The following is a 19,103-nucleotide window of genomic DNA, read 5'->3' as shown; positions in this document are numbered from 1 at the left end:
TCAACTAAGGCCTGCAGAGCTGGGCCCATAGATGCTCCAACCCCTCACCCTCGGGAAGAAGACCCGGAGCCCCAGCCCATGGTGTGTACCTTTTTCAGAGCTCCCAGTGGGCTGACTGGCCATCCAGAAGGACAATGACCAGACCACATGTGACAGCAGAATTCCAGCCCACTGTCCTGCAGCTGCAAGCTCGGAAGCCAACCCACAGCCTCTGCAGCCTTCAGGCCCAAAAGGTCAGCACTTGGTCAGTAACCACCAGCTTCCTTCATTTTCTGTCCCTTCATCCCAACTCAGGACCAACCAGAGAAAACCCAACGTGCCCTGAAGCCCCCTTAGGGAGCTGCTCTGGCTTGCCCAGGCCTAGGCCTCCCATCCGCTCCGCGCAACCTGGAGCGTCCCTGTTCTGCCACAAGCTTCCTGCCATGCTCGGGCCGCGGGCACTGAGTAACGGCCTTTGCTCATTCTCATTGGTTGTCTTCCTCCGTTTCCACAGTGGTCATGTGTCCAGCTGCCCACAGCATGACCAGGGGATGAGCCGCCTTTGTGGACCGCACTCCCAGGGTCTGCTTTTGGGGGACCCCACGCTGAGGAACCCTTGGCTGTACAATGCACTCTTCGTACAGAGAACAGCCGCTCCTTCTACAGCATCGTTGGTTTCAGGAAGGACAAGGATGCCCGGCTCCAGGAAAACCTGGGCCCAGTGAGGAACCTGGTAGGACCTGGAGGTGGGCTGGGCCAGGCAGGCCAGTGAGGGAGTGGTCTTTACTTATGGTAGGTTGGAGTCGACACTGCCACCTGGCGTGGGTCCTTGGGGTCTTCACCTTTGTCAAGAAGCTGGTGTCCTCCCAGGAGCCTGAGCTCCCGATACCCTGCTCAGCTCACTGGTAGCAGAACAGGAACTGTGACCATTGCTGCTCAGAGAGAGGAGGCCATGCCCCAGCCTGTTGGGGTGCAGAGGAGTCCGAGGGGCAGAGAGCCCAGCAGCGCTGAGCTCCAGGACCCATGCCTGCCCGGCAGCAGCAAGAGCCCCTTCTCAGATGGCAGATGCAGGCACCCTCTGAGAGCCAGGCCCCTCTTCCCGTATAGAGACAAGAGGAGCCCCACACACCACCTGCCTCCAGACACTCAGATATGCGGCCAACACCAGCCCCACCTGTGCCCAGAGGAGTTCAGGGCCCAGCCTTCACACTGCCGGTGAGTGAGGCCAGACAGACCACCGGAAGCTGGGAGAAACTGCCCCTGTGGTCCCCACTGGAGGACAGCTCTAGAGGAGCGTGGGGTGGGTACAGTCATGGAAGTTTCTGGAAACCGACATAAGCGCCCACTGTGGTCCCCACTGGAGAAATGCACAGGAGAGCCCCCGGGACGAGGGGCCACTTGTCTGCAGGGCTCTTGGAGGGGATGAGGGGGCCACTTGTCTACAGGGCTCTTGGGGGCCATGCAAAGACCTGGCCAAGTACCTGAGGAGGGGCGGCCGGCACTGTTTGCTAAATGTCAGAGAAATGGTGGAAGGTCAAGGGCCGAGGCTCTTGAAGGTCAGTTGGGGCTGTGCAGGAGCAAGCGGGCGGCTCGGTCCAGCCCAGCTCTGGTGTGGGAGATGCCAAGGCACCAGCCTGCAGCTCCGCCAGGGCCTCTGGTGCCATCACCCCCCAGGGCCTCCGCACAGACGGGCATCCCGGGGTCCCGGGGCTGTGAGAGGAAAGAGGGTCTCAGAGCTGCCAAGTGGGCACCCTGTGTGGTTTGGGGGAGTTTCCCAAAGTTCACAAGTGAGTCCTCTCTCACTGTGGGGGTGGAGTTGTCATGAGAAGCCGTGTCAGGGGCCCAGGCCTGACCCGCCCTGAACCACCATTAACCAGAGACTGGGCGTGGGGGCTTGGCTGTCCCATCTGCCAGTCAATGATGGCTTAGGAGGGGTGGAAGGCAGCTTTTCCTGGCAGTGTCAGTGGAGTCCCGAGGGCCTTGGAGGCTGTGACCAGGCCCCAGGGGTCCCCACAGGAGCTAAACTCCCCCCCTCCCTCCCTAGATGTTCACCCTGGTGGGGAGGACTGGGCTTGGTGCTGATACGGGGCTGCCTCTCTGAGTCACAGGCCTTGTAAGGTCCACACTACTGTTCAGTGACCCTCCTGTGCCCCCTTCCCATTTTCTAGAAAGGCTCTGGGGGGCCGGGCGCAGTGGCTCCCGCCTGTAATCCCAGCACTTTGGGAGGCCGAGGCAGGCGGATCACGAGGTCAGGAGATCGAGACCATCCTGGCTAATGCGGTGAAACCCCGTCTCTACTAAAAATACAAAAAATTAGCCGGGCACAGTGGCGGGCGCCTGTAGTCCCAGCTACTCAGGAGGCTGAGGCAGGAGAATGGCGTGAACCCGGGAGGCGGAGCTTGCAGTGAGCCGAGATTGCGCCACTGCGCTCCAGCCTGGGCGACAGAGCCAGACTCCATCTCAAAAAAGAAAAAAAGAATAAAGAAAGGCTCTTGGGAAATGAGGGGGCTTAGGATAAGGAGGGCAGCAGAGATGGCTGCAAATCAGTGCTTACCCTGCGCCAGGACCTAGTCCACACCACCGCCTACCAGGCTGTTCCTACTATGAAACCCTAAGAAAGGGACCCTGAGGCAGGGCAGGGTGACCAGTGGCCATGAGCCGAGCCACCGCCCACGGTCCCAGTCCCAGGACGCAAAGGACTCTGATCCCGCGTCACTGTGCAGAATGTGTGTGGCCCCGGACTGGTCCCCACGCAGCCGTGCTGAGCCTCGGGAACACAAACTTCTAAATAAGGTCAAAGCCCAGGTCAGTGACTCAACGTCTGCTCCCAGCACCAGAAATGGTTTATTGATTTTTAGACTCCTGGGGGAGCATTGTTTGTGCCCATGACCCCCCATGGGCATCGCGGCTCTCCAGCGGGGTTGGGGGGTCCAAGGCTTGAGGCGTTGCCGTGGCCACCGTCATCATCACAAAGCCAAGCATTCCAGCCCTGCCGACCCAGGAGCCACTGTTAGGAGCGGATACAAACAGGGGTGGCAAACATTTCAAACCGTGGAGAGGTGGTGTGGCCTCCACAGAGAGGTCAGGCTCCAGAAGTGTGGGTGATTTTTCATCCACGAAAAGAGGCTGGAAACACAGCCCCTGCTGAGGACACCATGTGCCTTCCTCCCCAGAGGCTAGCAGCCCCAGCACACCCTGGAACAGCCTTGTCATCTACGGAGCAGTCTGAGGAATTCACAAACCTGCAAAGGGGCCCCAGAAACATTGCAGCGAGGGGACTCGGCTATCCCTGCGGACGGGAGAGGCTCTGGGTTCTGTCCCTCAAGCAGAAAGGACTTTCCTTGGGCTGGTGATAGAGGTACCAGCAAAGCGTCCCAGAGCCACAGAGCAGAGTGTATCTGAGATGTGGGATGTCATCAGCCCAGCTGCTCCCTGGGCCCCGAGGCCTTTCTGTCCTTATGATCACACACGCCTTCCCAGGGTGGGATGCATCACCTCCCATCCACAGTCCCCACCCACCTCCCAGCTTGAAGAGCAGAGCCTGCCACAGCCAGACCCAGACAAACCCCAGTGTCACCCACACAGGGAACCCCCCCATCCCCAGGTGCGGAGGACAGCACAGGATGAGAGCTGCTCAGACACAGGAGCCAAACAAAAGCCACTTTAAAGACAACTGTGAGGCCAGGCGCGGTGGCTCACACCTGTAATCCCAGAACTTTGGGAGGCCGAGGTGGGTGGATCCCCTGAGGTCAGGAGTTCAAGACCAGCCTGGCCAACATGGTGAAACCCCATCTCTACTAAAAACACAAAAAATTATCCAGGCGTGGTGTTGAGCACCTGTAATCCCAGCTACTCAAGAAGCTGAGGGGGGAGAATTGCTTGAACCCGGGAGACAGAGGATGCAGTGAGCCGAATAGCGCCACTGCACTCCTGCCTGGGCAACAAGAGCGAAACTCCATCTCAAAAAAAAATAAACAATAATAATAATAATAATAATTAATAACAAAAGACAACGTTTTGCATGGCCCAGTGTGGGTGTCAGGACCCAGGCGCCTTCTGCAGCATGAAAGCACCTCACATTAGTTCACACTGGGGGCGCCTGCTGGCACTGTCCTTGCCCGGGCTGGCCCCAGGCCCTGATGACCTACCTGCACCCTTGGTTCTCCTGGCATCCCACGTGTGGTCTCCAGTGATTGGAGGCCGAGAATGGAAATTCTGGGGGGCCTGCTGGGGCCATATGAATGCCAGGGCCACACCAATGCAGTGGCCACACCAATGCCGGGGTGCACCAATGCCGGGAGCCTGATGGCACCAGCCTGGACGCATCACAGGGACAGACGCCTGAGCCACATCAGGCCAGAAACTGACAGGCTCCCGTTAGAGAAACGGCCCCCTGCTGAGAGCAGTGACGCTCCTCCCCTACAAGGACTTGGCTTTCCCATGGGACAGCACGTGGAGGTCCCCAAATCCTATGCTGTGAAGGCATCGGTGGCCAGGGCAGCTGCCTGATGGAGGATGGCCGGCGTGTGCATAGAAAGAAGACCCTGCAGTCACTCCTGCCCAGACCCTCACACCCACGGGGGTCTGGAGCCCTGCATTCTGGCCTCAGGTCCTCCCGTGCCAGGCTGAGACAGAAACGCCTCTACTGCGGCCCCTGCAAAGATTCAGTGCACGGCGACCACGTCTCTGGCGATGGTTGTAATGAGGATGAAGACCCGAGCCTGTGGCGCTGCCCCCGCATCCCTTCCTCCATCCCCGCCGCGCTCCGCTTCTGGGTTTGTCCCCTCTGCTCCCCAAAGGCAGGCCCCGCCGCCCCTCCTGCCTGGCTCGGGCTGTGCCCTCATCCCACACACCCCTTCCTGGCTTCCTTCCTCCTCCTCAAGGCTCAGCCAAACCCCACATCCCCTCTGGGTTTCGCTGATTCTCCCACTTTCAAGGCTTGACTGCCCCAGAAAAGCCCTCTCGGTGACGGCTGCAGTGACAGGGAGAAGCCTTGGGGACGTGGAGACCAGGGGGGAAGGGGCCCACCTTCCTCCATCAGCCATGTTGCCTCTCAGAGCAGAGCTCCAGGACCACCAGGGTCAGAGGAGGGGTTGTGGGGCAGGGGACCCCGCAGTGTGGGTTGTCAGGTTACCCGGCTCATCTCAGGGAGGGGCTCTAGCTGGGACCTCAGTGCCTGCTCCCCAGAGCAAGGCCACCTCCAGACTAGAAAGAGCACAGAGCAGTGATGGCTGAGGGGTCAGAGTCCAAGCCGTCCCTCCACCATGGGGCCCACTTCCCAAGCAGCCCCGACCGCCATGGGTCCCAAAATCTGCTGCGGGGCAGCCCAGTGACCCAGGAGGAGCGTCCACTGCTGGGGTCAGCTCCGGCCGCCACCACAAAACACCATGGCCCGGGCGGCCTCAACAACAAGGTCAAGGGCAGCCCAACTGGGTTCCTGGTATGGGCTCCCTCCTTGGGCCCCTCGGCACTGTGTCCCTCATGTAGCAGTGAGAGGGAGGGGGCGCCTCCCTCACGCCTCTTTCCTAAGGGCCTGACCCCAGTATAAGGGCCCCTGTATGACCTTGCCACCTCCAAATGCCATCGCCCTGGGGCTAGGCCATTTGAATGCGGGGGACACGGTTCAGGCCTGGCACCTGCTTATTGTGAATTTCCTGCCATGCTCCTGTTCTCTCACTCCCTGGCAGCTGGCGGAGGCGAGTGAAGCCCAGGAGGTGGGCCCGCCGTTCGCCCAGGCACCTGGCACATGTGGGCACCCAGGGTATCCTCCTGACCTCATGAACCACCAGCCCTCTGTGGCACACACTCGCATCACGCCCCTCCCCATCGTGGCCCTTGAACCTGACTGGACCTCTCTGGTCTACAGCCCCTGGACCACGTCTCCGCATTCGAGTCTCCCAGTGGCCACGCCTGGAAGATACTGTGGAGGTGTTCCTGGTTGGCCAAATGAATATTCCACAGCAAGGAAGAGACCTCTCCACAGACCACGGCTCCTGAGGCCACGCTCACATGGATGGCGGGAGAGAGACCGTGGCAAACACCCACAGGAGCCCAACTCTCCTTCATCACTTCATTATTGGCTTTGAGGATACGTCCCTGTAAGGAATCTGCTGCTTGAAAATGCAAATGATTATGAGCCCCAAGCACCCAAGAGGTGCGACAGACATTAAAGAGCATTATGTCAGTTCCAGGGAGGGACGCATTCAAAAACAAGATTTAATTTGTCTGTGTGTAAAATGCTAGACTTTAAGAAACACCTAGGGCCAACAGCAAATGAGTGTGTGCCGAGGAAAAGCAGACGATGATTTGCCGGCTCCCAGCAAATTGAACATAAGCTCCAGTTATGATGCAGCCACGGAGAGCGAAGACGCAATAATGACTAGATTGGGATGTTGCGACAGTGGCATTGAATGAGAATGAACTGGCACAGGCCCGGCTTGCTATCCATCTGGGAGTCCCCATCACCTTCCCCGTTCCCTGGAGGTTGTGCTGATCTTGGTGAGGTGCAGAATCTAAAGGAAACGGGGGAGGGAAACGAGACCACTCCCCCCCAGACTGGGGCCTCCGCCTGAGCGGGCTCCGTGGCTCCACCCACTTGTCCCATGGGAAAGGTCCCACCTGCCCCGGCTTAGACACATCCTCCAGTTGTGTCCTCATTGTGACCTCAAGGGACAGGGGTCCTGGGACCCATTTTCAGGGGACATTGCCTTCCAGTGGATTCTAGGGGAGCTGACCTCGGGGAGGGAGCTCTAGGCATGGCCAGAGCCCTCTCTGAACAATGATCGCCCATCACCGCCTGCTAAGGGCAGGTCAGGAAGGGGTGCTGTGGGGGCTGGACCTCTGCCGAGAGTCTGGAGGTGCCCTCCCGCCTGCGAGTGGCCATGGCGCTCGGTGGCCTGTGGCCTGGCATCTTCAGGGAGCCTTAGCTACCAGGTCTCAGTGGAGTGCCTGCAATGCTTGGGCAAGACCAGGCTCCCACTCAGCCTCCTGCAAGGAGCCGCCGTGGTCACCTCTAATGTAACCACCACCTGGGACTGGTGTCCTAGGGTGGCCAGAACAGAACGGCACAGGTGTGTCCCTGTCAGCCCTGTCCCCAGCATCGCTCAGGGCAGAAACTCATGTCCTCGCAGCCCTGGAGGCCGGGAGTCCAGGGTCAGGGTGTGGGCAGACCTGCTTCCTCCCGGCGCCGCCCTCCTCAGCCTGTGGACGCCGTCTTCTCTCTGTGTCCTCACCGGGTGGCCCCTCTGTGCCTGTCCTTGTCCTCATCTCTCGCTATAAGGACACCAGTTATACTGGATCAGGGCCCCACCCTTACGACCCCATTTAACCTTAATCACCTCTTTAAAGAACCTGTCTCCAAGTACGGTCATGTTCTGAGGAGCTGGGGTTAGGATGTCAACATACGGATTTTGGGGAGACACAATTCAGACCCTAGCACAGCTCTGATGCTGTTACTGCTGCCAGCCCTGAACCCCAGACCTGGGCACTCTCCCCGCTCCCTGCGGGCCTCCCAATGGTGGGTGGCCCTGGTGACCACGCCAGGCCTGGCTGCAGCCCTCTCCTTTGGGAGGGTTAACTCTCATGAGTGTCATCTGCTTTTCCTCCCAGGACCAAGCAGGCGGGTCTGTGCCCAGTGAGTGCATGAGGACACCACTGTGGACGGCAGGGTGCCTGGGTCTGCATCCCCGGAGCTGGACAGTGCCCCCAAGGGAAGTGAGCATGGGGCCTCAGGGGCTGTGGAGGTTGGGCCCTGAGCAAGGCTGTGATCAGGTGGGACCCTGCCTAGGGGGGTGTCCCTGAGAACAGCCTCGAGGGGACCCCACACCCCTGTCTGCCTCACTCACTCTCGGGTCTGACTGCAGGAACCACCTGGCCTTTGCTGCAGTCACTGCCCCGCCACACCTGTGCGATGTGTGCCCTGCAGACCAGAGCCCCGCGGGGACCCGAATCCCCTGCTGCCCCAGCGCCTCTTTGGGACACCCCACTTTCCTTTCAAAAATCAAAGGTCTTCCAACATGGACCTGCCAAGAAGCATCTCTTCCAGATGAATACAGATGGCAGAGGCTGATTTAAATAAATCTATTAATTATGTGCAGCTTAGCATGCGTGCATATGTGTGTAAGCTGCAGCTCCTAAATAATGTAATTCCGGGAGCCTCTGCATCTATTACATTTAATTGCTTCTCCCTGTGGTGCGCAGGATGGAGATGCATCCACAACCTCACTAGGTCCCTGGAGCTTGGCGAACCCCAGAGCGGCTGCTCTGCAGGAGGGGCTGGCCACAGGGGGGTCTGGGGATGCAGGGCCAGTGAGCACTTGCTCTGAGGGACCTGCCTCTTCTCACAGTCCCCTGGGAGCCTCTCCAGGACAAATTCTTCTCCTCTGCCTGTGATGCCCTCTGTGCCATTGGTCTCTGGTGACATCACCTCCCATCAGTGGTCCAGGAGTTTGGTGAGACCACCAATCCCTACTATCCCCCTCCCGGAGTGGGGTTCAGCGTTTAGGGTGTTAGCCTGGTCCGTGCATCCCACAGTCATCAGAAGACTCTGCCCACAGGACAGGACACCTCCAGGGAGGGAGCTAGAACAAGAAGAGGGCCCTGGCTGGGGCAGGGGAGCAGGCGGCAGGGCCTCCACCCCTCACAAGCACCACCCAAGGCCAGGCCCAGCCCCTCCCAGGTCTGTGTGCTTGAAGCAGCTGTTCCTTGCAAGACAGCTCGGCAGCCTCCAGCCAGTGGCCACAGCGCCCCCATCCCCAGCCCCCTATCTTGCCCAATGCCCTCAGGTCGGTCTCCTGGGCCAGCTTCCTGGGCTCCTGTCTCAGGGGAATGGACAAGGTCCCCTCTTCCCTGGGCCTTGCTGATGACGGGGTCACCTGGCTGCAGGAGGTCACAGACCATGGGGTGCCCATGGCGTGGGGGGTGCACCCCAGGCCACTTCCAGCAGCTTCTCAGTGTTCAGTGGGTTTGCGGATTTTATTGTTGTGTTTGCCTTGTCTCCCTCTCTCCCTCTTCCCATAACGATCCGCACCTCTGAAGACACAGACATGCTTGGACACCTACGTTGTTAGAGTGAGAGTCAGGAAAAGCCACAGGAATGAGCTGGGAGCCCACATCCTCCATCAGGGAGCAGCCGCCCTCCCTGGAAATCCCTCGCAGGACACGGCCTGAGCACCAGGGCTGAGCTCCGCTTGCTCTGCTGGTGAGACAGGGGATCGCTCTGAGAGGGAAAGGAAGGAGGGAGGAGAATGCCCAGGCGCCTGGGAAGCCGGTCGTGCCGCTTAGGAAGAGCGCTGAGCCCACCGCCAACCCCATGCCACCAGCCAGTATCCATTCATTCCTTCATTCATTCATCCATCCTCCCTCCCTTCACTCGGCATCCACGGAGCCCTTGTGTGCCAGGCCCTGGGCTGTTTGCTAAGAGACAGCGGTGGGTGGGGCAGGGACAGGTGTCCAGGACTGGGTGGCCCTGCAGTGGGAGTCGTCTGACCTCCTGCTGCCATGACAGCCACTGGAACAGCCTTCTCTTGCCTCCACCATCGGAGATCTCAGAGCCCCAGCCTCAGGGGCTACATTGCCACCCTGGGCCCCCGCCCAGAGACTCCCGAGAACACAGCTTGAAGAGGCTTGTAGTACCCCTTCTCAGGACCACTATGGGGAGAGGAAGCACCTGACCACGAGTGTCCCACTGTCTCTGCAGAGACACTCCTGCAAGCTCTGACGCTCGGGGAAAGAGAGACCCACATCTTTGTAAAAACCAGCAGGCTCTTGAGAGGATTATGGGTCTGCAGAGAATCTCAGCATTTCATAATTTTTAAATTATATTCCAGACACCCGGGAAATTTTAAAATAATAATAATTTGGAGGTCTAATCTGTTAAAACAATAGCTTTTAATATTCATTTGTTACTGGCAATAAATGGCTGTAATAACCTGATGATGAAGCTGCCGTGACCTTCGCTGAACCTCAGCAATCTCATTTGCATTCTCATTAAAATGACAGTTTCAGTCTCGTTCTTTGAAATCCATAATACCCTCCTTTCCAGAATTTCCAAAGCCTCCCTAAAGAGTAATTAACTCATGTGATTAAAAATGTAATATGTTGGGAACATTTTTTTACTTTATGAAGGTACCAGGTTAAAAGTTTTAATATGCACTGTATTAATCATAAATCATTTTGATTTTTAAAAAACCCTTACAGAAAGAGAAGTAAATGGGAAAGCTTCATTGTCAATGTTGGATTATGATAATTTCTTTCCTATCCTAATTTTTATTAATGGAAAAAAAATGACGGCCTAAACTAGCCCGTCAAACTTCTGCACCTTCAAAGCCGCAGCCCAGACACCCGGGAGCATTTCCCTGGGGACATTTTTGCCGGCAGCCCTTTCAGAAAGTCGCCAGCCTCTTCCTCCTGACCCTTCAAAGGCTCTCCACAGCCTCATCTCTTCCCTGAGCCCAGGCGGGAGCTGAGCTCTTCTAAGCGGCCGCCCGAGGACCTGGGTTCTGGCAACGGGAGCGAGATAAAAAGGAAGCCTGTGGTTTGTACCTCATTTGTCGCTTTGGGGGAATTTCTGTATCTTCTTTGATGCTCCCATTCAGTGGCCTGGACAAGCACAGTGTCCACACTTGGCCAGGACGGAGGCCAAGAGCTGGGCAGGTGGACGGTGATCACCTAACGAGCATTAAACAGCCTCCACTGTCAAGTTCTCGGTTGGATTCCAGAGGCCTTGACAAGCCCTCCCAGCAAAGAGAGGCCACAGGCTGAACAGACGAGGACCTGGGCATGCCAGGGTTGCACCCCAGGTCAGGCAGACAGGGAGGGCACCACCAGCCCGGAGAGAGAGCTGTGGGAGGCAGATGGGCCTGCACCACGGTGGGCATGGAGGTATGCTCAGAGACACTGTAGGAACCTTCCAGAACACTGTCTGGGCCCCGGGTGTGGGACAAAGTCAAGGACAGTGGTGCCTGGTGATCTGTCCCCTCCCAGCCCTGCCCCAGGACTCATCCCTGGGACGCCTCCTCACCCTCTCCCACCATCCTGTCCCTGGTGCAGGTCTGCCCATGACCCCAGCCTCCTCCTGGGTGTCCAGTGCATGCGGCCAGGGAAGCCTGCATCCTGCTTCCCTCCCTCCATCCTATTCCCTCTGGCCCGGGCGCCTCCGGGCAATCTGTCCTTGGTCAGGGTACTGGGAATGTAGCCAGGAACAGAGCTGAGACCGACCCGTGTCTGCGGGGGCACATGGAGGGCACAGGAACCACTGTCCATCGCACAGAGCCAGGGCATGGGGGCCTCCATGGAGACACAGTAAGCCAGGCAGGAGGGGCACAGAGCGGGGGGCCTGTGGAGTCAAGGTGGTCCAGGAGGGCTCCCCTGACGAGGCGGCATTTGGGCATCTGAGGGAAGCTGGGATCACACAAGTCAAGAGGATGTCTAGAGAGGAAGCTTCCAGAGGAAGGCAACAGCAGGGCCTGAGCTGAGCCCGTGCTGGGTGTGGTGGTGGGAGACGAGGGGTGGGCTCTCAGGGTGAAAGATGCATGAATGAATGAATGAATGAATAAGCAGTAGGCAGACCAACCTCTGCCTGTGACCGGGTGGTTGGGGACGAGCTCCCCTCAGATCAGCCCCAGGCCTGAGTCTCTGGGGTATTCTGCAGGGAATGCAGGCAGGGCCGTCACAACAGTGGGAAACCAGGGGCTCAGCACCCAGGGCTGGCTCTGGGCCTCCTCCCTCGGGGTGAGCCCTGGAAGCCCCATATAGGTGCAATCCCAGCTGCCCCTCCTCTTCCCTGGGAGCCTGGCTGGGCCCCTCGGAGGATGATAAATGTTTATTTAAGGTTTTTCCATTTGTCAGTATGATAAACAGACCCTTGACAAAATCAATGAATCAAGTAAGCTGAGCTAATCTACAGGGGCCCCTCTGGAAGGGGTCTCCCACCCTGCCCGCAACTCCGAGCCCTGCGACAGGGGTTCCAGGTGATCGATCCATTTAGGCAGAGCTGGGCATGGGCGTGGGTTCCGCCGGGCTGTGAAGTCTCCATGTCCTGACCCAAGGAGAGCAGGCTGCCCACCTCGTGGCCTGCAGGACCCCGAGAGAGGACGTGCACGCTCATAAGGGCTTCCCACAGCAGGCAGCGCTGACAGAGTCAGCCAGCAGCTACATCAGCAGAGGGATTTGTTTCCTAAACGAGACCCCCTGAGAAGGTTTCCTGAGGGCTTCAGCCCATCAGACTTCTGCCACTGCCTCCAGGAAGCCCTCCTCCCCGCCCAGAGCCCAACTCCTGGGTGACAGCAGCCAGGCACCAGGACACCAGCAAGCAAAGGCAGCTGGCCCACAGGAGGCAAGTGTGGACCCTTCTCCACAGCAGAAGAGCCATGTGAGGTCTGCTGTGACTGGTGACTCCTTGGGAGGGGCTCTCTGGTGGTCCCCGGGAGCCCACACAAGGAGGGCTCACAGTGCACAGGCTGCAGCCACACAGCCGCAGTGACAGAGGACAGCAGAGGGAGCACTAGAGGACGCCTCCTGCCGGGAGGACAGTCAGAACTGAACGGCCATCGCAGGGCGTGGGGCCAGCACTGCCTTCCCGCAGGAGCCCGCGCTCTCAACCAGCTTTCCACAGGGCTCCCAACTCCCACCAGGGGCTCAGAGGCTATTCATTTGATCTCACACCTCTGTTACCAACAGCGGCCACACCCACACTTGCCATGGGAAAGCGCGGGGCAGCAGGTGGGTCCTGGGCCAGCCAGGGGAGTGGGCGGGGCAGAGGTGCGGCTCTCCTGGAGAAGGGTCTTTGGGGAGGGGAGAGAGGGCAGCACTTGTCACAGAGTTTCCTTAGCCCCCGTCTCCCCTCCTGCACCTGCTTCCATCACTGCTGCAGACCACGAGAAGGGTGGGTGCCAGAACCCTGCCCCCATTAGGACCCCAAGCACATCATCACAGGCCCCTCAAGAAAACACTTGCGACAGACCCCAACAGGTGTATATTTAGAGCTGAACTTTAAGCCAAATATCAAGGAGTTCTGGAGCGGAATTCTTGATGGGCTGGGCCCCTTAGTGTGTGCCTGGAAAACCAGCGAGCCGCCATCACCTGGTCCCATCCTGCTCATGCAGCTCCTCCAATTCTTGCAAGCTTTTCATGGACAGTGGCCTTGCCCAGGAGGTGAGAGGAGAGGATACGGGTCTGCCGTTGACACTGGGGCTACACGGGGCTGGCACCTGCCAAGACTGTGCCAGGCGTCTGGGTCAGAGCCGAGCTGCCCAGCCCTCGGCTGGCGTTTTCCTCCCCGAGCTCAGATGCACTGACCTGGGGGGCTCCCTGCCTTCCAGGGTGCTCCAGGCCCAGCCTTGTCCAGGTCAGGGTCAGGGGCCCTGGGAGCCCAGGCTGAGGGGTCTTCAGCGTGGCTGTGCTGACAGAGGCCACATTCATGCTGTGCCTGCCTCCTGCTCACTGAGACACCACAGGGAGGGACCTCACCCCGTGCCCCAGAGGGGCGCGGAGGACTTTGCATGATGCTCCCCAGGGGTGCCCTCAGAGCAGCCCTGGGGGAGAGGGGACACCACAGTAGCCCATCTTATGATGCCCAAATCAGGACCAGGGCCCTCAGAGCAGCCCTGGTGGGGAGGGGACACCACAGCAGCCCATCTTACGATGCCCAAAGCAGGACCAGGAATGTCTGCCTCACCCCCAGGTGACACAGGAACGACAGGGGGGATCCACATGGTCCCGGGCACGACTCAGGCCTGAATCCTGGAGGCACCGCTCTTTCCCGAGAACAAGAAGGTCAGAGAAAGCTTTCTGGAGCCCAGACACGAGTGGATCAGAGTAGGGGGCCCTGGATCAGGATGTACCTTGTCTAGACTCCACACCCAACCACTGTGTGGTCCCAGGCAAGCCACCTCACCTCGGAGCCGCAGGTTCCAATCTGCAAAGGGACCTTGGGAGGATCCAGCAGCATCAAGTTCGGAAGGCAATGGAACCTGCTAGGAACTGTGCGATGAGGGTAGGGGGAGGGGATATCTGCTTTGATACAAGACACTCCTTCACACAATGCCAGCATTTCCCAGGGGCACCTGGCTCCGTGGGGGTCAAAGCCCTCACATCCGGTTCCATCCAGATGTGACCTCTTAGCTTACTCCCAGGGAGCCATCCAGGGTCCTGCTGGGCACCTCCGACCAGTCTGTGGGAAAGGTGCATGAGAGGCCCATGTGCCAGCCTGGAAGCCCTTGCCCTCTCATGGCGCCCCTGTCTGCATCTGGCCTCACCTGTGGCCTGCACTGACCCTGTTCTCCCAGGCCTACACCTTATCCTGGCCAGATGCGCCATCTGCCCAGGCCCTGGAGCCGAGCACTCAACTCCTGGAGCCTTCTCCAGCTCTAGGTAGGCTGTGTGTGGAAACAGGGCAGGGCCACCTCGGGTGGACACACAGAGGCTGCTACACCCATGCCCAGCATGCCCCAAAGTTCCCAGCTTCTGATACAGGCCAGCTTTGCCACATACGAGTCACTTAATGTTCTCAGTTACTGAAACACTCTGTGACTCGGTTTCTCTTTGAGAAGGAGAGGGATGTGACAGTACCTGACAGCGTGGCCTCAGGGATGAGTGCATCATTGCAAGGAAATCATTCGGACCTCGCCTGGTGCAGAGCAAACTGGCAATGAACACCCAGGACCACAAGTCCAATTCCCGAGGGCATCTGGCACTGCTAGCGGGGGACTTTGCCTGTTCATCCATCTCCGAACTTAGTCCTCAGACCTGGGCAGGGGCCCATGCTTGTCCTCAATGTGCACAGTTGCCACAGCTCTGACCACCACTCCAGGCCACACAGCAGTTGGTGTGGAAGATGAAGCCCAACCTGGCACTGCCTGGTCCTGAAGCCCAAAGCCTGGCCCTGGCCCTGCCACACCATCAGGGGCAGTCATCTCCAAAAGCAGGATAGGCAGGACCACTGCGGTTTTACAGGAGCAGGTGGTCCCTTGGGAGGCATCTGCGCCTGCTTTTGCTGAGTCCCTGCATCCTGCTTGGTATTGCCATGGTGTCCCCTTCTCCAAATGCCACCACATGAATACCATGAATAAGATTTAAATTCAAATTAGGGCCACTTTCTGGAATGCATGCAGAATCATTTGCTGCACCAAAGTTCAGAAGAGCACGGATCTGGTACTGGCCACCAGCTGCCTGGTGGCGAATGGATTCCATGTCCCCGAAGCTCATATTGTTCCGGGCATTTATTGATGGTCCATGTAATTCAAACATGCTGATGAGCAGGTATCAACATCAGGCCTGGGCTGGAAGCCCTCGGTGTCTACACACTGCAGACTACTTGGCAATTAATTTTTTGGTGACTGTCTAAAGAGAATCAAGGCAGAGAAATGGGATCATGAATCCTGCCTTTGGCTGGAAGCTAGGCTCATTCCATTTGAGAAAGGTGTGGTATGTGTTTACTCTTCCTATTTCTACTCAGGAGACAATTTATGATGAAATTGACTGTGTCATTTCATGCCAATGAATTCAAATTTTATGTGGGAAAACTCTTCTTTAGGTCAATCTGATTGCTATAAAGAACTTCTCTTTGGCCAAAAGGCTCTTCCAGCATGGGTGCGAAGGCTTCTTGTGATATAATTCCCAGAAAGACAATGAGTTCAGTGAAACCAAATGACTTTAGTCCAGCAGTGGGCCAAGCATTTAATGAGCACCTGCTGTATGCCAGGTAGTATAGGGAACTGGATTAAAGGGGCCAGGAGATAAGAGACTTCGGTTGTTAGGTGACTGTTGGGAAAACTCTCATGCACGCTCTCACCTGCGCTGATGCTGGGCTTGGCCACGTGGCCTGCTTTAGCCAGTGGGATTTTCGTGACCTGGAGGGGCTGGCAGTGATGTGGTTCTGAGGCTGGGCCCGCCCCTGTGAAATGCAGCCCTGAACCCAACCCACCACCTGGAGCCCAGCCTGCCGAGAGCAGCAAAGCTCCCCCAGTCCACTCCCCTGCCCCGGAGCCTGGAGCCTAGGGTCCAGTCTGACCCCACTGTAGCTGACCCACAGACCCACGGTCAAAGCCACCACTGCTGACCCAGGGTCCCGAACAGCACTGTGAGCCCCGAGTTTCTGGTTTGTTCCAGAGACAGGCACCCAATCTCAAAAAATATATACTGGTTGGAAACACAAGCTCATGCTAAAAGGCATGGCAGGACAAGTCATCTCCACAGTCGGTGGGGCGAGGGAGCATGAGGGCAGGGAGATGATGACCCAGAGAGGCGGGCAGCTTCGGGACTGCAGCTGCACATGGCATTTCCAGCCATCCTCCTCACTACACTCAAGAGAAAGAGCAATCCTAATGGGTGTCAACACCCACATGTGTGCAGCTGGCCACAGAGAAACTGGACAAAGCCCCACGGGGCCAGATTCCCATCAGGCACCGCTGGACCTCCTGCGCCTGAAGCTGGGCCTGTGCACCTGCAGCACCAGCTGCCATGTTCACTCGGGGGAGGTCCCAGGGTCACCTTCCTCACTCCTGGGACCTCCGAAGATGCAGGCAGGAAGAACACATCACACAACAGGGCAGGACTGGGGCTGGAGGACAGGGCCAGGGCTCGAGGGTAGGTTCTCAGTGAAGACCGCCCTATTTCCACTCTGGCGCTATCACCAGTTAGCCATGGGATGCTGGGCTCACTAGTTAACGGTGACATTTCCAACCTTCTCCATGTGTGAAATGCAGCAGCAGTCGTCAAACTCAGAGTCCTCTGGAGAGAGACGGAGACACTGAGGCTCACCCCAGAGTCTGGGACTCCGCAGGTCTGAGTGGGGCCAGAGATGGGCATTCCTAACATGCTCCCAAGGCTGGGCCAATGCCACTGGGACCCCACTCTGAGTCACTGGCTTACGAGGTTGCCATGAAATCAGATAATGTCCCTAAAGTGGAGAACCAAGGGCCGGTACCTAAGGCAGCACCCCTGAACACGAGCGGCTCTCCCCATTACTGTCACTATTGCACAGTGAAAAGTCTCCCGGCTGCTCCAGCTCTGGCCCAGCAGCCATGGCTGGTGCCCGTCTCCCCCATCTCTCACCCAGTATGGGGGCTCCAGGCTTGGGGCTGATGTGACATCACAAACAAAGGTATCCTCACTTCCCCTCCTACAAAGGAATGCAAACACCTGGGGAAAGGCTGGATCCCAAGAGGCCCCTGAAGCCCCAAGAGCTCCCCTGATTGTTCCAAAGCAACATTCCCCCCCATGAACAACTCAGGGACCCCCTCGATCCACGGCGTGAGGCCCACCAGCAGAGGAAGAGGAGCTTCCAGTCCTGACTCCCACTAGGCGCAGGGGAGCCGAGGTGAGCTCCCAGGCCCGCCGGATCTTCCCGTAAGTGGTTGGGCTGAAAGACTCCCTCTGCCTTTTCATTTGAAAATATAGATACCATCAGACGTTTTGATCATTTCTATTTTTGTTTCTACACTTCAATTTTGGCAGTACTCTCTTGGGAGCTGGGGGGAAACACATTTTTCTCTACCATTTTTAATCTTCTTTTATTTATCAAACTTAGCTCCTCTTTGGGTGGATTAAAACAGACTTGGACAGAGTCTGGAAAAACAAACTCCTTTAAAACAAGACAAAGATTGAGTCTGGCCAACTGGCTATTTTCAATCCTTGCTGAACGGAGTCAAGGCAGTCGGTAGTAACAGCTTGTGGCCATCCACAATCGTCCTCCCCGCACGAGAGGGTGGAGTCTCCTCGAAGTGACCAGAGCCGGTGACTTCGGGAATCAACCCTCCTGAAACAGCGGATGGCCTAGTGAGTCTTTCCAGAACTGCAGAGGGGCATTTGAGTGTGGAACATGAGTGCTGGGCACCTCGAGGAATGGAGGTGAGCCCCCCATCCTGCGGACCCTCACAGATGGGAAGTAGGAGGAGGACTCGCCAGGCCACGCCCTCACGCACTCTTGATCCTTTTAGGATTCCCCAAAGCTAGCTGGATGCACATCCCTTGCTCAGCAGTCCACATCATCCGTATCTCTCATCCCACAGCCGCGGGCTGCCCAGCCAGGTGAGAAAAACAGCGTCGTCCACACACCCCGTTTGAGAAGGGGGATTCTTTCCCCCACAAGCTCCAAGAGGATAGGGCAGTGTCCGATGGTCACTCGGGGACCCCCAAGAGCCATCCAGTTCTCGGCACAGCGTGTGTTTGCTGAATTAATCAAGGACTTTGCAGTGGACTCAGGCCACCTTGCCCTGGGACGGGCAGGCACAACATGAGGACTGACAATGCTGTCAGCACACGCTGGGATGGGAGCCTCAGCTGCTGGGAATGCACTTGCTGTGAAGTGCTGACCAAGGAGTGGACTCTGCCTGCTGGCCACGTGCAGGCGCAGTCCCCATGGGGAGGCACGCTTCTTCTGGGCTGAAGGGGAGCCCTCCTCCTCCCGACTCAGCGAGCCCACCTGCTCCTCCAGGCTGCCCGCCCAAGTTGTGCCCGTGATGGGATGGGAGGGACAGCCCCAAAACTGAGCAAGCCCCTGGCTCTCCTCCCACCCAATGACGGGCCTGGCCACCCAGAGCCTCCGGAGCAGCTCCCTTGAGTGGGACCTGCTTGAGGCTCACAGATCCTGGCACTCCCCTTCCCCAGGGTGGCAGAACCCAGCCAAGTTATAGCAGGCAGCACTCACGCCTTCACTCACTCATTCATGTATTAATCTGCCCTGCCGGACTCCAGGGGCATCTGTTGACAAAGAGCCTCTAACTGGAACGGGCCGTCGGGACTGTGTCCTGGGGTCTCTCAGGTGCCCAGGCGACAATCTCCTTGGGGCACTAGGTAACTGCAGCAATTTCCCCTCCATCTCTCCTGCACCCAAGGTACCTGTCCAGCTGTCTCCACACCCTAGAGCCCACCTGGTACTGCTCCTGGATGATTTCTGGGTGTCAGCCCTGTCTGCCCAGGAATAGCAGGCGTCCTGAAAACAGAGGCAGCCCCAGAGCCTCCACCTCTCCCAGCACCAACACAGGATGCTCCATAACACCCAACCTAGTTCCAAAGAGATTGTGAGTGGCAGCTGGGTTCAGAGTAATCACTGCATAACCCGGAAACATTCATTAAGCACCTACTGTGTGCTGGGCTATCCACTAGGCATTAGGAGATACAAGACA

General features: G+C 57.9%; 1 protein-coding gene and 1 long non-coding RNA gene across 2 annotated transcripts in view; one reads left to right on the top strand and one right to left on the bottom strand.

Moving 5' to 3' along the window:
• The window catches only part of TAFA5 (TAFA chemokine like family member 5), a 264,736-nt gene that overhangs the window by 189,217 nt on the left and 56,416 nt on the right, over positions 1-19,103 (bottom strand). The window lies entirely within an intron of this gene.
• On the top strand, positions 17,134-18,006 carry LOC101124115 (uncharacterized). Its single transcript, XR_008674950.2, has 3 exons — positions 17,134-17,296; positions 17,507-17,826; positions 17,916-18,006. It is a non-coding gene; the product is annotated as an uncharacterized lncRNA (long non-coding RNA).

The sequence above is a fragment of the Gorilla gorilla genome, chromosome 23, assembly GCF_029281585.2.
Source record: "Gorilla gorilla gorilla isolate KB3781 chromosome 23, NHGRI_mGorGor1-v2.1_pri, whole genome shotgun sequence".
Taxonomy (NCBI): domain Eukaryota; kingdom Metazoa; phylum Chordata; class Mammalia; order Primates; family Hominidae; genus Gorilla; species Gorilla gorilla.
The sequence above is the reverse complement of the archived record's forward strand: the minus strand, read 5'-3'. Positions and strand labels throughout refer to the sequence as shown.